This window comes from Amphiura filiformis, chromosome 10, assembly GCF_039555335.1.
Source record: "Amphiura filiformis chromosome 10, Afil_fr2py, whole genome shotgun sequence".
In the NCBI taxonomy this organism is placed as follows: Eukaryota; Metazoa; Echinodermata; class Ophiuroidea; order Amphilepidida; family Amphiuridae; genus Amphiura; species Amphiura filiformis.
This window is the reverse complement of record NC_092637.1, coordinates 30136623-30156206: the sequence shown is the minus strand read 5'-3', so window position 1 is coordinate 30156206 and position 19584 is coordinate 30136623.

The following is a 19584-nucleotide window of genomic DNA, read 5'->3' as shown; positions in this document are numbered from 1 at the left end:
GCGATATTCAAATGCAAAAAAAAAAGTTCTGTGGCAGGTGTGATTTAGATCAATAATGTTAAAAGGGCTCTTTTCAATATGAATTTTACCTCAGTGCACTACATTCTAATGAAACGGCTCAAATGACAACATATGGCACCACAATTTACCGCACGGGAGCGCACGTTTCTGTCGACGAAGTATCATGAAACTAAGAGTCCCACTGAAGCTCAGCGTCTTCTTCGTCTCCAATTTCCTATAGCTAACCGGGTTTCATGTAAGGGAGCAGTATATAAGAATGTGAACAAGCTCAATGTGTGCATGGGACGCTACGAACAGACAGCCAGAAGCTTCAGGCAGACCACGAACTGCTAGATCACAAGTGAACATTGCTGGAGTTAGACATGCGTTACACCCGGGCGTTACAGCAAGAATATCAGCTCAGGCCCATTCCATGTCAACTCCAGGGATGTGCACCGCAGCACCTCTTCAATTTTTTTTTTTCTGTGTGGTGGTAGATATTGATGAGAAAGTAAAATCCTGAAAATTTGAGCTTCATACTCCATTTCGTTTTCCCGTGGCATCAATTTGAAATTTAGGGGTCAGCGTAAAAATGTGTCGCAACGCGAAAGACGACGTTTGGAGGTCCATAAATGTATAAAGAGAACCCTTTAAAACTTTGAAAAGTATGTATCCTGGGGTACTTTTTGGTGTAGAATTCAAATCTGCTGTATCAGTTAGGTTTGCCTACTCCATAGAGTTGTACACATTTTTTATTTTGCATGTATAATGATTTCATGTACAACTCTATGGAGAAGGCAAACCTTACTAATGTGTTGAAGCCATCAAGAACCAAAGCCAATATCTCTCAGAAATGTTGTCCAAGAACATATCTTCAACATACCTGAAGTTGATGGTGGGGCAAATTGTCTGACATTGGTTTTCAGGGGGGTCAAAATGTAAAAAAAGTGATTTTGCATGGGTAATATCTCAGCTAAATGTATTCTAATATGCTCAATATTGGATAAGAGTAATGTCCTACCAAAGGGCTCTGACTGGCAAAAAAATTGACGCTAAAATTATTTTTACTTTTGGAGTTCTGACCCCCCAAAGTTGGTCCTGGTTGGACGAAGTTGCATTTTGAGGGCCCTATATCTTTTAAAGTAAAGGAGTTACAAGTTTTCTGACAGCAGATTTGAATTCTACACCAAAAAGTACCCCAGGATACATACTTTTCACAGTTTTAAAGGGTTCCCTTTATACATTTATGGACCTCCAAACATCGTCTTTCGCGTTGCGACACATTTTTTACGCTGACCCCCCTAAATTTCAAATTGATGCCACGGGAAAACGAAATGGAGTATGAAGCTCACATTTTCAGGATTTTACTTTCTCATCAATATCTACCACCACACAGAAAAGAAAAAAATTGAAGAGGTGCTGCGGTGCACATCCCTGGAGTTGACATGGAATGGGCCCTCAATCCTTTACCCAACATTCCCCAATCAAGCTTCTGCCGAATCGTTCGTAAGGCTGCGTTCACATAGAAGTATACTATTCGGGTATACGGTGCACGTTTTACAGGTGCACGCGTATATAGTTTAATCGAATTTCATAGTACCGGGTCACATCAAGGCTACGATCGCATAGAAGTATACTATTCGGGTATACGATGCACGTTTTGCAGGTGCACGCGTATAGATTAAATCGAGCAAGGTAATTTCATAGTACCGGGTCACATAAGAGCTATTCGACAAGGGCGTATACCTGCGTATAGTATAGTATAGTGGGAATCGCGCGTGTTCGATTTTAGTGCAGCGTATACCGTCCAAATTTTAAAAACCTAAACCATATGTGGGCAAATTCATTTTTTTAATAGATGCACTATCTAATTCTGCACATTATGACACCTCATTGAATGCAATGTGACCTCAAGAAGTAAAGTTACAAGCATTTGATAAGACGTACCTGTTTGTGATTGTCCTCGACTTTGCACTGAGAATAGCTATTGAAGGAAATGAAGAGGAGCTAGGATTCCATCTGGAAAAGAGGCGAAGTAGGAGAGTTGGTCCAGTAGTGGTGACAGACTTTGATTTTGCTGACGACATTGCACTGTTGTCTGAGGAAATACACCAAGCACAAGAACTGCTTCGTAGAGTGGAGACTTCAGCTGCTAAAGTGGGCCTGAAGATGAATGGAAGTAAAACAAAGTATATGTCCTACAATAACAGGAGAGAAAGCATCACAACAATTGAGGGTGTAGAACTAGAGGAGGTAGATGACTTCAAATACCTAGGCGCTTGGATGAAAAGCACAGAAAGGGATGTCAAGTTACGTAAAGCAGCAGCATGGAGGGCGTGCAGTAAACTAAAGAAAATCTGGAGGTCAACTCTTTCCAAGAGTTTCAAACTTCGTATTTTTGCTGCAACAGTGGAGTCAGTGCTGCTTTATGGATGCGAAGCATGGACCATCACCCCTAAACTTGCAAAGGGTCTGGATGGCTGCTACACCCGTATGCTAAGAACTGTACTGAATGTGCATTGGAAAGAACATAGGTCAAATGCAGACCTATATGGAGATCTTCCCAAATTAAGCCACAAGATCAGGGAAAGAAGAACCCGGTTTGCTGGCCACTGTTCTAGAAGTGATGAGCTTGCATCAAAAATGGTTCATTGGACACCCAAGCATGGGAGGCGGAAACCTGGAAGACCTGCTCTGACCTACATTGACATTCTGAAAAATGACACTGGACTGGAGGCAGCCGACTTCAAGACAGCAATGGAGGACAGGAAGTTGTGGAAAGCCATCACAGTTCGAGGACACCACTCGAATTAAGCAAGTAAGCAAGATAAGACGAAGAAAATGGGTAAACTGACATGTATACTCGCTATTCGCTATACCAAATACGCTCATTCGATCAGGCTGAGTTCACATAGTATACTCCTATATGAACTCAGCCTGATCGAATGAGCGTATTTCGTATAGCGTATACCGTATACTTCTATGTGAACTCAGCCTAAAGACATGAATTGGTATCCCTACGAACTATAGTACCGTCATTGACTTGAATATTAATTAAAAGTAAAAAATGTCTGTTCAACAATAAATCCTGTTAGCACTTTGCTGATTCGTCGAAATGTAAATGGAAGAAAATCAATCAGCCGTGTGCAGCTACAAAAATGGGTGGTTGTATTCAAATGAGTATAACTTTAGTTTGCTGTGAGCAATTGCAACAATTCTTTTTTTATTTAGACATGTAGAATTTGCTCCTTTCAGCAAATTTTTAGCAGATTCTTTGTAGATCTCGAGTTACAGCCCTCAAGCATGAGTTTACTTCTTTTTGACTCAGCCTGTACGATCGATAGATACTTCTACGTCAAAACTAATATCAGCAGTAGCTTCAGCAATACCAATATCAAGCTGGGGTAAGTACTTCATCAATACCAATATCAGCAGTAGATAGTTAATCTTCTTCAATACCAATATCAGCAGTAGATAGCTACCCAGCAAACACAAAACGTTTTCGACATCATTCGCAAAAAGGTTATAAAAGGTTGTCAGAAAACGTTTAAATGTCGGGTTATATATAGGGTACATTAATGGTATAAAACGTTTTCATAACATTAAATAACATTTGTTGGTAATTTACTGCACAGCAAACACAAATGTTTTACAGAAAACATTTAAATGTCGGGTTATATAAAGGGTATAAAAAAGTTTTAATAACATTCCAAAAACATTTTTGAAAACTTGGTACAAATCATTCTAAACAAAATGTTATTTTGGGGTTGAAAAAATATTTTGTGAAAAATGTTTGGACACAATATTTTCAAAAACGTTTTAAAAACGTTTTCATGATTTTTTTATAACCTGATATTTAAATGTTATTAAAACGTTTTGTAAAAACATTTTAAGAACATTTCTGTGTTTGCTGGGTGCAAATATTTTAACATAATGTTATTTAAGTGTTGACAAAATATTTGGCCAAAAATGTTTGCAAAAATAGTTTATAATGACATTTCGAAAACATTTTAAAAATATTGTTGTGTGTTTTCATACAAAACGTTTTAAAACGATTTCATGACCTTTATATAACCCGACATTTTAATGTTATTAAAACGTTTTACTTAAACCAAAATCCAAAATATAACTTATTTAAAACGTTTTAAAAACGTTTTTGTGTTTGCTGGGATACTTCATCAATACCAATATCAGCAGTAGATGGCTACTTCACCAATATCAGAAGCAGATAGCTACTTCATCAATACCAATATCCGCAGTAGATAGCTATACTTCATCAAAACCAATATCAGCAGTAGATATCTACTTCATCAATACCAATATCCGCAGTAGATAGTTAATCTTAATCAATACCAATATTAGCAGTAGATACCTACTTCATCGATATCAATATCAACAGCAGATATCTACTTCATCACTACCAATATCAGCAGTAGATAGCTACTTCATCAATACCAATATCAGCAGTAGACAGCTACTTCATCAATACCAATGGGTCATTCCATATGAAATCAAGGAGTCGCCCCACCTGACCCCCTCAGATTTGCTTTATATTTTAGTCATATGTTGTACCTGTAAAAATATTAAAAACCTGCAAATTTGAGGTCTGTAGATCTTACGGATTTTCTGTGGCAGCCATTTAAAGTTGAGGGGGTCTAAATTTGGACCCAAAGTTGCCCTTTAAATAAATTTCATCTTTGGGAGTCTGTGCCTTCTTTATAAAAAGAGAAGTCTGAAACTTTGTATACACACTAACTGCATGCCCAATTTGTCAAAAAATAAAAAATAAAAAAATTCTGTAAGTGCGCGTTGTGTCACAGGGTCATTAAATATGCAAGAAAAAATGTAATATTTTGTAAACTGGCAAGTTTAGCCCCCCTAAATTCACATTTTTGGTCAGATTAATTATTTTTTCTTGTCACTGATGCTATATATAGGATAAATACAATGCATATCCAAAAAATTGAGGTCACAACTCATTTACATTTCGAACAGCGCCCTCACGAAGATGAAATTTATTGCAAATTCAACATTTTCAGGGGCCCAAAGTCGATGTGGTCCACCTTCAAAATTTATAAAACATCACTTTTATATAACTACTAGTCTTAAATTACAACTTTGCTAAGTCCCAGTAATTGTATAGGTTGACTTCATACAAAATGACAAGCCCAAAGTTGACCATTTTCTTATGATTGCATGTAGTGCAAATGTGCCGAATTCGGAAGGCTTGAAAGTCAAATTGGCCCCAATATTGAAAATAAAATGGAAATAAAAGTAAATAGGGCCAATAACTATGCATATAGTCATTTATTTTCAATATTGTGGCCATTTTGACTTTTAAACCTTCCGAATTCGGCACATTTGCAGTACATGCAATCATAAGAAAATGGTCAACTTTGGGCTTGTCGTTTTATATGAAGTCAATCTATAAAATTACTGGGTTTGAGCAAAGTTGCAATTTAAGACTAGTAGTCATATAAAAGTGATGTTTTATAAATTTTGAAGGTTGACCACATCGACTTTGGGCCCCTGAAAATGGTGAATTTGCATTAATTTTCATCTTCGCGAGGGCCCTGTTGGAAATGTAAATAAATGGTCACCTCAATGTCTTGGATATGCATTGTATTTGTCCTATATATCGCATCAGTGACAACAAAAAACAATTAATCTGACAAAAAATGTGAATTTAGGGGGGCTAAACTTGCCAGTATACAAAACATTACATTTTTTTGCATTTAATGACCCTGTGACACAACAAGCAATTACAGACATTTTTTTTTTTTTACTTGTTGACAAATTGGACATACAATTAGTGTGTATACAAAGTTTCAGACCTCTCTCTCTTTTTATTAGGAAGGTACAGGCTCCCAAAGATGAAATTTATTCAAAGGGCAACTTTTGGGTCCAAATTTAGATCCCCCTACTCCAACTGTAAATGGCTACCATAGAAAATCTGTATATATTGAAAATGAAATGGAAATAAAAGTAAATAGGGCCAATAACTACTCATCTAATCATTTATTTTTAATATTGTGCCAATTTGACTTTCAAGCCTTCCGAATTCGGCACATTTGCACTACATGCAATCATAAGAAAATGGTCAACTTTGGGCTTGTCATTTTATATGAAGTCAACCTATACAATTACTGGGACTTAGCAAAGTTGTAATTTAAGACTAGTAGTTATATAAAAGTGATGTTTTATAAATTTTGAAGGTGGACCACATCGACTTTGGGCCCCTGAAAATGTTGAATTTCCAATAAATTTCATCTTCGTGAGGGCGCTGTTCGAAATGTAAATGAGTTGTGACCTCAATTTTTGGGATATGCATTGTATTTATCCTATATATAGCATCAGTGACAAGAAAAAATTATTAATCTGACCAAAAATGTGAATTTAGGGGGGCTAAACTTGCCAGTTTACAAAATATTACATTTTTTCTTGCATATTTAATGACCCTGTGACACAACGCGCAATTACAGAATTTTTAATTTTTTTTTTTTGACAAATTGGGCATGCAGTTAGTGTGTATACAAAGTTTCAGACTTCTCTTTCTTTTTATAAAGAAGGCACAGACTCCCAAAGATGAAATTTATTTAAAGGGCAACTTTTGGGTCCAAATTTAGACCCCCTACTCCAACTTTAAATGGCTGCCACAGAAAATCCGTAAGAGCTACAGACCTCAAATTTGCAGGTTTTAATATTTTTACAGGTACAACATATGACTAAAATATAAAGCAAATCTGAGGGGGTCAGGTGGGGCGACTCCTTGATATCATATGGAATGACCCCAATATCAACAGTAGATAGCTACTTCATCAATATCAGCAATAGATAGCTACTTCATCAATACCAATATCAGAAGCAGATAGCTACTTCATCAATACCAATATCAGAAGCAGATAGCTACTTCATCAATACCAATATCAAAAGTAGATATCTACTTCATCAATATCAGCAGCAGATAGCTACTTCATCAATACCACTATCAGCAGCAGATAGCTACTTCATCAATACCAATATCAGAAGCATATAGCTACTTCATCAATACCAATATCAGAAGCAGATAGCTACTTCATCAATACCAATATCAGCTGTAGATAGCTACTTCATCAATACCAATATCAGAAGCAGATAGCTACTTCATCAATACCAATATCAGAAGCAGTTAGCTACTTCATCAATATCAGAAGCAGATAGCTACTTCATCAATACCGATATCAGCAGTAGATAGCTACTTCATCGATACCAATATCAGAAGCAGATAGCTACTTCATCAATACCAATATCAGAAGCAGATAGCTACTTCATCACTACCAATATCAGCAGTAGATAGCTACTTCATCAATACCAATATCAGCAGTAGACAGCTACTTCATCAATACCAATATCAGCAGATAGTTACTTCATCAATACCAATATCAGCAGTATATAGCTTCTTCATCAATACCAATATCAGCAGTAGATAGCTACTTCATCGATACCAATATCAGCAGTAGATAGCTACTTCATCAATACAAATATCAGCAGTAGACAGCTACTTCATCAATATCAATTTCAGCAGTAGATAGCTACTTCATCAATGCCAATATCAGCAGTAGATAGCTACTTCCATCAATACCAATATCAACAGTGGTAGCTACTTCATCAATACCAATATCTGCAGTACTAGCTACTTCATCAATACCAATATCAGCAGATAGCTACTTTATCAATACCAATATCAGCAGTAAATATAGCTTCTTCATCAATACCAATATCAGCAGTAGATAGCAACTTCATCAATACCAATATCAGCAGTAGATAGCTACTTCTTCAATATCAGCAGTAGATAGCTACTTCATCAATACCAATATCAGCAGTAGATAGCTACTTCATCAATACCAATATCAGCAGTATATAGCTACTTCATCAATACCAATATCAGCAGTAGATAGCTACTTCATCAATACCAATATCAGCAGTAGATAGCTACTTCATCAATACCAATATCAGCAGTAGATAGCTACTTCATCAATACCAATATCAGCAGTAGATAGCTACTTCGTCAATACCAATATCAGCAGTAGATAGCTACTTCATCAATACCAATATCAGCAGTAGATAGCTACTTCATCAATACCAATATCAGCAGTAGATAGCTACTTCATCAATACCAATATCAGCAGTAGATAGCTACTTCATCAATACCAATATCAGCAGTAGATGGCTACTTCATCAATACCAATATCAGCAGTAGATAGCTACTTCATCAATACCAATATCAGCAGTAGATATTTACTTCCATCAATACTAATATCAGCAGTGATCGGGTGATTGGTGAGTGGTGAGTGAGTCACCACATGAAGGGACGAAGGGATATTTTTTGGGATTCTATCTTTGTATTATGTTGTCGGATGATTCGTATAGCTTAGATCATTCAATCATCAATGCCTGCCGACGGTTCATGTCTATATGCACATGATTTACTATGAGATTAAAGTTAACGTTCGCTTCTATTTGTATTGCTTGTCTTCTTCTGAAAACATCGATTACTTTGGAAATAACATATCCAAACGCATATCGCAAAATGTCGACAAAAGGCATTGTGTCAATGTGTAAGCTACACGAACCCCAGGGAATTCTTCCCAGGGAGAATACAACTTGCTAGTAAAGTTAAAAATGTTTATTAATTTTTAAGATACAAAACTTATGGTGTTTTACATCTCACTAATATGTAAATGTTAGAATCTAAGAGTAATGGTGTCGTGCTCGTTAATTTATTGAATGACACAAATTGATACTTTTGTTTTATATTTTTTCTGATACCCTTCAACGTGTATAAAGATCATGTATTTGGTTTTATTGTTATTATTCACAAATGTTGAGATTGGATCGTGAAATTTTGTGTATATAAATAGATATGCTTTAAACTCATTAAACATTTAACTCTGTGACGCAAGGTGACTGCAAGTCAAGGTCAATGTCAATTGTACATGGATGACTGATTCATGAATATTAACATTCATTCAGGTAACGTGGATACTCGATGTTTACTTTAAGGGATTTGGATTTGGAATGAGCGTTTCGACAGTATTTTTTGTGGGACATGAGAGCACATCAGATATATCGAATTGCATTCTGAATGTCTTTCTGATATCATATAATTTTCATTTTTTGAAATTCACGATATCATACAAATTTTATGACAAGTTATTAAAATTTGATAATTTTCACAAATTTTATAAATCTTATGATAAAGTGAATGTAGCTGGAAGGAAAAGCCGACGATCAATTGAACATTTTGACCTTTCATATTGAAGATATGGATTTTTTCCCCAAAAGACCTAATTTTTTGTGTGTCTTTTTGGAAAAAAAAAAAATCCATATTTTCAATACGAAAGGTCAAAATTTTCAATTGATCGTCGGCTTTTCATCCCACCTACATACACTTTAAGTATAAATCATCGGATTTATAAAGTTTACTTCGAGTACTGTTAAATATTTTTAAAAAATCAATTTTTAATCATTTGCCATAAAATGTGTATTACCAGTACATTGCGAATTTTAAAAAATCAAAATTATCTGATATCAGAAGGACATTCTTCGTATTCAGAATGCGATTCGATATGTCTGATGTGCTCTAATGTCATGTCACACAATAAATACTGTCCAAACGTTCATACCCCATCCCTTAACAGGCTCAATAATTATGTGCCCCTCAAAAATGGGAGGGTAAAACTTTGAGAAAGTATTGGCGAGCCGTATTATGCTGGTGGACTCTGGCTGATGATCATAAATTTTGGCTGGTCGAACGGCTTGGGGTCTAGCAATTTGGCACACAATTTCTGGCACTTTTTTTAATAGCATAGAAGTGCTAACATAGCCTTCTAGTGCATACCCAGCAAACACAAAAACGTTTTAAAAATGTTTTAAATAAGTTATATTTTGGCTTTTGGTTTAGGTAAAAACGTTTTAATAACATTAAAATGTCGGGTTATAAAAAGGTCATGATAACGTTTTAAAACGTTTTGTATGAAAACACACTACAACAATATTTTTAAATGTTTTCAAAAATGTTATCATAAACTATTTTTACAAACATTTTTGCCAAATATTGTGTCAATAGTTAAATAACATTATGTTAAAATGTTTGAACCCATCAAACACAGAAATGTTCTTAAAATGTTTTTTCAAAACCTTTTAATAACATTTAAATGTCGGGTTATATAAAGGTCATGAAAACGTTTTTAAAACGTTATTGAAAATATTTTGGGCAAACGTTTTTCGCAAACTATTTTTTCAACCCCAAAATAACATTCTGTTTAGAATGTTTTGTTTCAAGTTTTCAAGAATGTTTTTGGAATATTATTAAAACGTTTTAATACCCTTTATATAACCCGACATTTAAACGTTTTCTGTAAAACATTTTTGTTTGCTGAGCAGTAGATTATCAAAAATGTTTTTAAGGTTATGAAAACGTTTTATACTCTTAATATACCCTTTATATAACCCGACATTTAAACGTTTTCTGACAACCTTTTATAACTTTTTGCGAATGATGTCGAAAACGTTTTGTGTTTGCTGGGTAGTATATAGCCGAAAACCGTATATTAGGCCGTAGTTTAGACAATATTTGTATTTAATTAACCACTTCGTCCCCGTTGGCAGCGTTTGGCTCTGCTAACTCCAATTTAACGGAGCAGAAAACTTAAAGCGAGGCCAAAGATCAAATTACATAGGCCCTACCCCCACTTATGCAAAGTTAATTTGCTAAGTAACTAAGGACTATCTAGCTGAGACTGGGTACATATGTAGTAGGCTACAAGCACAATAGAAGTATATTGTGTTAGCATTTTGCTAATTTTAATCTATAAATAAATAAATTAGGGTCAGTAATTTCTTGAAAAAATTAAATGAACTCTAATTGCCTGTAATTAATAATGCAGAATAAAATTAGCAAAATGCTTAATCAAATGTAATATACTTATATTTTACTTGTACGGCATTATGTAGGCCTACCCACGGCCCTAATTTGGTAAAACGACCTAACTCGATATAGACTTTTATGCCTAATTAGGACTGTACTGAAAAAAAGTTTAAAAGCCTTCATGCCATTTCTTTTTTGCAAGTGTCCAACTTATTATTGTGTTCCCAAAACTCGGGGTTTTCACCAAAGCAGGTCTAAATATTTTTCAGCAGAGCCTTAATTAGGTAAAACTTCTATCTTCGAGTTAGGTTGTTTTACCAAATTGTATCAATAGGGCCTGCTATAATCGGTTCCCAAGCCCGGTGACACCTCATTACAGAAATTGGACCTGTCGATAGGTTGTAAGAGGGGGATAACATTTTGCTAGATAAAATCAATATAACTTGTCAGGCGCGAATGTGGCCATATAAAAAGTTTTTTGCTACTACGAAATGCACGGTCATTCACCAATCAATGAATAAATTAAAGAAAATAGGCCTATATACCAAGTTGAAGTATATTAAAACATACTTAGCCAATTTACCCCAACCTTGCTATAAGCCTATATCTTTTATTATTTAAACTGTTTGAGTTTGGATAACATATGTTCTGTATGTCGATGTTGGAGAATAGTGATGACCTATAATCATGCAGGTGTTTCAATTGTAGTTTGTATTTAGTGATTATGCAAGATAGTGCTGAAATTTAAATTTCGTTAATTTTTATTGTTTGTTTGTAAGTAGGCCTATAACTACAATTATTTCGAGCGTAAATTAGCACTAAGAGTCCACACTTCCTTAACAATGTTGTGCATAAAATACAAAATAATGATCGTGACAATGGCCATACGCATATATGAATCATGCTATAGAGCACAATAGGCCTATAGAAATATAGCTCAATGATCATTTTACATACCATAATGGATAGTGCCCTCTTGTAGCTATTTAAATGGTGGTATTTTGTACAATTAATTTTTATGTCGCATTGTATTTAATACAAGATAACTATAATTTACCTGTGAATTTATTTATTTCTCTCTCCTGCTGTACCAGAATCTTGGAATTGTCGAAATTCCGGAATTTTGACAATTCCAGGGCAGCATGTCCAAAACTTGGAATTGTCAAATAGGCCTACATGTATTAGGAATTTAAATAAAAATCTCAACTTTTTTTGAGAAAAGTGGGGGGGATGAGGCTGTGGATCACGAAATGCCCTCCCGGAATGCCCTTAAAAAAAATAGTGAAAATCCGTTTGATGTCCCCACAATTACGGTTGTACGATACCTCTGTCATCACCTCTCTCTCTCTCTCACTCCTCTCTCTCTCCTCTCTCTCTCTCTCTCTCTGTCTTTCTACCCGGGGGGTACTCAGTACAAATGACCATACGGGGACGTGCCGCAAACATGGGTAGCATTTTCAGCCTTCTGGTATATCAATGACCCTTTTCAAAGCCTATTTTGGTATATGAATGGGTCCTTTTTCTAACTTTTTCTCAATTTTTTCGGAAAACAGCCCAATTTTTCCTTAATCTAGCCATTTGGGAAAATTTGTAAAAACTAAGACAATTTTGGGTAAATTCGGCCGAAAATTTTGACTTTTGGTATATCAATGGGTGCAAATTTCTTGAAAAATTGGTATATTTATGGGTCTACTTCCAAAATCTCAGCGGCACGTCCCTACCAAAACCAAACTTGAGTACCCCCCCCCCCTCCCCCCGGGTCTTTCTATGATCATGTTACATGCCATATGATCATGCCCTCTTGTAGCTATTTAAATTATATGGTATTTTGTACAATTAATTTTATATCGTATTGTATTTAGAAATCTTTTTAAAACTAATTCACCTGTGAATAAGTAATCTACCCGACTACTCCATCAAAGTGTCAATCTTTCTTTCTCTCTGCACCAGAATCTTGGAATTGTCAAAATTCTGGAATTTTGACAATTCCAGGTTTCTGACGTAGTCTGTCAAAAAAACTTGAAATTGTCAAATATTAGGAATTTTAATAATTCCAGAATTATGACAATATTCAATGAAATATTAGGAATTTTAAAAAATTCCAGAGTTATGACAATATTCTTGCTGTCAAATATTAGGAATGTTACAATTCTAGAAGTCAAAAATTAGGAATTCAAATCAATTCTGTTGACTACAAAAATTAAAATGGACACTCATCACCCCCGGATACTCACGTATATAAGGAATAAGCGGGGATGTGCCTCTCTATTGGGTCACTTTTTGCAAGGAAACCATAAACATGGGTTCCAATTTGAGAACAAAATCCCTAATCCCGATTTGAAAAAAAAATGTCAAAAACTGTCATCTCAGCCGTTTTTAGGTTCAAAAATCCCTAACTAATAAAATACCGTAAAACCCCGTCTACAAGCATATAGTGTGCTTCTGATTAAAGCTACATTAATCCAGTCGCCATTATGGAGTTTGAGCAAATAAATTACGGATCCAAGCATATACAAACAAGTATTATTTTAAGACCGATCTATTGTATTGGTATATTAACGCTTGCTTCGAATTAAGCTTTTATAAAAAACACTATATATGCTTGTAGACGGGGTTTTACGGTATGGCTAATGGATTCAGAGTTCCAACATAAATTACGTTTAAGTTACATGAATTTTCTCCAACATGCTTCTTTCTGCACTGCTCCGCTTTATAGATAGATGTGTTATTTTATAAACCAGACTCTGACAGCAAGTCTTTCATACATTCAAAATCGTCTTCGTTGCTGTATTAAAATAGCACATTATTGGCTATGCAAACTGGTTCAATGTACCTCCTTTCGAAGCACGACGACCAAAATACATATGTAGAGAGTCTGCAATCTCTCTTCATATTCTGCAAAGAGCAAACTCCCTTGTTTTCCACTTTTATCCTCATCAAAATACCCACGATCTATTAATAGACCATTCTGTCACATTACAACACTTCCCATGGGTATTCCCAGTGATGTCATATCCACTTTATATTATCAGGGATTCCCCTAAATATAGTGCATTCTTAAACACTTGAGAACGTTCCTGCAATCTTATTGGTTCTTACCCAGCTTTACCCGTGTGATATGACACGATATTACACGGGGCAGCGCGTGTGCGTCAACGCTATACTCGTACTCGCTATTTGGACCAATCCGAGGCGCACAGCAACAACTGATCATTTTTAAGCCCTAGGTAATTCCTTGCAAAATGTAGATTTAATTTGATTAAAATTTGTATGATATTTTTATTTGAATTGAAGTGTTTAAGAATGAGAATAAAGGTATTGTTTTTAGCCGCTGTCGTGCATCTATCGTCTCATATAACACGGGCGACATCATTATTTTTGGCGTAAAACAACTCGGCTTCGCCTCGTTGTTTTACTTAAAATAATGATGTCGCTCGTGTTATATGAGACGATATAGATGCACTCCAGGGGCTAAAAACAATACCTTTATTCTCTAAATATACACTGAACATTATAGAGAGCAGGGGATTTTCAAACAATCCAAATTAGAAATGATTCAATTTGTTTTGCTGAACTTGATGAATGAGAGGGATTTCCCCAATTAAATGTCTCATGAAATAGATTTTAACTGTAAACCAAATTAATCAGGGCACATCACAATATTAATCACACACAAAATATGACCACTCGGACATCTATGTTATATTAAATTGGACATACTGTTTATTATACAATAATTGCAACATAATCAACCACATTATCACCCATTCCCATTTTATTACATCACATTCATTCCATTCTAAAATCTACCGTTAATCTCACATACAGTACAAGAATAAAACAAGACGAGAAAAAAAAATTTATCTGACCTAAACTTAAGGCTAAATTTCAAAACAGCACTACACATTCTAATTTCATTTAAAATTAATTTGACCAATACACTTGAGATTTATTTCCACGTGTATTAATTTCCATCTTTCTTTCCTCAGAGATGCAACTTGCTTGTTGAAAAAAATCAGGAAGTTGCCAAACGTAGCCACTACTCCCTATTCCAGAAAAATACAGCACTAATTTTTTGGGATTAAAAAAATCTTATCAAGTTCTGCCAAATGAAACACGGCTCAATCCTAATCCTTTAGTTAGTCCTAACTGGCAATAAAAGAAAAAAAATCACTATTTTACTAATTTCTTGAAAAAAGAGCCAAAAACATACATTTTCGGCATATTTTCTGACAATCGAGTCATAAAAATCAAAGACTTGGAACAAGTCTAAGCATTCAAAATCTTGAGTATATACCGAAATTTTGCTATAATTTTCACTTTTTTGAGTTTCTCTAATTAAATTATCGGTTATCAGAATGAAACATGTCTTTACAAAAAATTAGACTGCATAAACTGAAATCAGTCTTGGTACAAGTCTTTGGGCTTGATTGTCACAGCATACGAAAAACACCCTAAAAACGCATGCTTTTGGTACTTATTTCCAAAACTTGACCAAATATTAAAATTTGACTTTTATTGCCAGTTAGGACTATCTAAAGGATTGGGATTTAGCTATGTTTCATTTGGCAAAACAGGATAATATTTTTTTTAATTCCAAAAATTAGTTCTGTATTTTTCTGGAATAGGGGGTAATTCATTGCCAAAAAAATCCTGAAAATTTGGCTAAAAATGGCAAAAATCAGGAATTCTTGATAAATCAAAAGGAATCCTCCCCACCCCACAAAAATACACGAATCATTTAAATAGGCTAATAAAAACATGCCTGTGCACTTCTTTGGGGGAGCCCCCATTTCAGTCCATTATTTGAGAAATCCACATTTTTCAAATCGCTGGCTGGTTATTTCTTTCATTTACCAGCTACTCTGAAATCTTTTTTCAGGCCATCTAGGGGAAATGCAACTTTTTTGTTCACTCACCAGAATAAAAATCTGCCTGAAAAAGTGTGAATTCAGTCTTTAAAGGCCCCAAAACAGACTGAAAGAAAACTAATAAAAATGCATAAATTTGGACAACAAAATAGCCTGAATTCACAACATAAGCTTGAAAATTCTCCAGCCTGCAATCTCCCTCTTGTTTGCCCACCTGCGTTTGCTATATTCAAATATACGTGGGTGTTCCTCCTTACAAAAATGCTTCCCTCCTTAACCATACAAAAAACAATCTGTATTTCATGAGATTTTCATGTGCATAAACAATTTTGACAAAATAAATCTTGGCGCATTTCTGACACAATCTGATCAAATCAGACCAAAGTCGGTAATAATGATATTTTAGCAAAAATACTAGTAAGGTGCAAAACCAAAAACTAGGCCTGCACAACTAAGTCGCCAATAGTTGCAGCCTCTACTATTTGGCGACAGTCGTGACCACGACTAATGATTGCCAATTAGCGACTATTCCTGAAAGTTCAACTAGCAACAAAATTGAATTAAAGGGTTCTAAAAGTGAAAAATTGAAGAACATGTGCTACCGCCTTAAAAAAGGCAAAGACAATGAATGAAGTGTGTTTTATTGATTGTAATTTTTTTGAGCCATCATGGTCTTCACTCGTCAGTTGTGAGTACAATAATAATGTCCCCAGCAGTGTCCTGTAATCGTCCGACTGTTTACTCACAAAGAGTGTATGTTTTTAAGTGGTATATATTCTGAACAAAAAAAGTAAGCTTGAACTTCAAGCAAATTTTGACCTTTGATAGTCGCCAATAGTCGTAGTCGCAACTATTTGAGTGGCGATTAGTCGACTACTAAAAGTGCCTATGTCGTGCAGCCTTAAACCCTATTAATAAAATACACACTTTGCAACCAAGTACACTAGGGACTTCAGGATTTCAACATCAGTAAGCTTAGGTACTGGCCAAGTTGATAACTCAATTTCTAAGATTTCCAACTTTGGTCCGAGTGTATCAGGTTATGCCACACTTTGTGGCACAATAACATGAGCACCAATAATATAGGTTACCGTCTCTTACTCCCTCACATACACATATACAATATTTCATTACATTTCAATTTTTTTTCGTCTTACAAAGTTAAAATCTTAAATCATTTTTAAGTGAGAAATATCAACCGCTTCACATGACATACTACTACTATAAAATTCCTATTGGGGTCGCCTGCACAGGTACACCATTGCCAAGGTACTTGCAATTGGCTGGCACTGGGCAGTACCAGGGGAGTAACAGGGTAGTACCAATGCAGCTGCAATGCAGCTGTGCAGTACCACTGCTGGTGGGTCCAGCGCAGTAGCAGCATTGGTACTCTTGTGTGTACCAGGTACAATAACCTTAGCGACGGTGTACCTGTGCAGGTGGCTGCAATAGGAATCTTGTAGTGTACATTGTACTTATCAATCAAAAACCAGTGGTTTTTAATTGTCGAGGCTCCAAATTCTGCAACACAGAGTCAGAAGATGGCCATAATAGTTCAATTTATGTTCTTATGATTTAGAAAATATTCTACTTGATTCCAATTTCAATTTCTTTTCCAAAACCTGCTCAGTCCACCACTGCATTCAATTGGGTCAATAGCTAACAAACCAGTTTTTTATTGACATTTTTTCCTTTTTTCATTCTGCTGCGGAAAAAATACTCACAATACTATTTTAAAAAAACCTAAAAACATAAAACATTAAAGGCATATTCAGTGATTTATTCATCCAGAGGATTGTAAAAATCATTTGTTAGTGCCGTACATGTTCAGCTGAAAACTGTGTATTAAAGACAAAATAGGCATTTTACACGAATCTGTAATTTCTCTAGAAATTAGCTGCATGTATTTGAATGGTGGGGTGTTTATTAGGGAGGAGGGCTTCAATTAGAAAGAACAATTAAAAATATTAAGTGAAGGAACATGGTGGCGGTGGTGGTGGACTGAGCAAAATAGATACTCGGAAAAAAATACAAACACTGAATTTTCTCTTGCCATTTAAAGTAAAACAATCATTATCAAGGTAATCTTAATAATCATATGGGAATAAACCAAATGTTTGACGAAGCACTATAAACATGGAACTAATTTGGTAATTGAATAAATAAATGTTGGCATTCATAACATGTATCGAAGCGCTTTACATGTATTCCGCTGTTGTCGGAATAATGTCACCAGCTCCAGGCATGCTCATACATTTGGGCAGTGCTCAATGGACATATTCATAACAGCTCCCCGTTTCACCCCTGGGTAGAGGGGGGAAGTGAGGTAAAGCACCTTGCCCAAGTGCACAACACGATGGTAACGACGGTGCTCAAATTCACATTGGATTTTTCCAATTCAATTCACATCCAGATTGTGAGGCAGAGCCCATACCGCTGCACCAGCCCCCCCCCCCCCGGAGGGTTCCAAGGCCAAACCGCTCCCCCTCCTCATTTCATTACACTCTGCAATGAAACCCAATATGGGTCTCGACATTTTCCATTGAATAAGTTCAACGTCACTAACATGGGATTTACACATCTTCATTTTTCTTAAGGGCTGGGGTATGAGCGTTTGGACAGTATTTATTTTGGGACATTAGAGCACATCAGACATATCGAATTGCATTCTGAATACGAAGAATGTCATTCTGATATCAAATAATTTTGATTTTTGACATTCGCAATTTAATACACATTTTATGGCAAATCATTAAAATTGATATTTTTGATATTTAACAGTACTTGAAGTAAACTTTATAAATCTGATGATTTATACTTAAAGTGTATGTAGGTGGGATGAAAAGCCGACGATCAATTGAAAATTTTGACCTTTAGTATTGAAGATATGGATTTTTTTTCCCAAAACACCAAAAAATTTAGGTCTTTTTGGGAAAAAAATCCATATCTTCAATATGAAAGGTCAAAATTTTCAATTGACCGTCGGCTTTTCCTCTCCTGCTACATACACTTTAAGAATATATCATTAGATTTATATAATTTACTTCGAGAACTGTTATATATCAAAAATTTGAAAAATATCAAATTTTTATAATTTGTCATAAAATTTGTATTATATTGTGATTTAAAAAATGAAAATTATTTGATATCAGAAAGACATGCTTCAGTATTCAGAATGCAATTCGATAGGTCTGAGATGCTCTCATGTCCCACAAAAAATACTGTCGAAACGCAATAAACGCTCATTTTGGATCCCTTAAGAATTGTTCAAAATTAACAAAATCCACAAACAGTAAAAACGTTAATAATATATTAACCCCTCCCTCCCTGATGGAACTACATCTCGTTCACAGGGCTTCCGTCAATACTTTGGTATATTCCTTAAAACATTCCATATAAACAAAGTATATCAAACAACAAGTATATCAAACTTACCGGATTGATTAATGTCATTGCAACTGTACACTTTGAATGTATATACTGTATAAGTAGAAATTTTCATGAGGTTTTTATTTTCATGAATTTCATGCGAGTGGACATAAAATCGCTGAAAATAAAAACTCGCGAAAATATACTTTTGCATTAGGTTTCTATTGTATCAATATCAAAACCGCGAAATTTAATTCTCGTGCAATTGACAAAATCTTCAAAATCGCGAAAATATCTTCTCGCGAAAATATTGACTTTACAGTAAGCAGTGGCGTAGCGATTGGGGGGGGGGGGCAGAGGGGACACATGCCCTGGGAGCCACATTATCGGGGCACCAAAATGAGAAAAAAATAGAACTCAACATAAAAAATATAA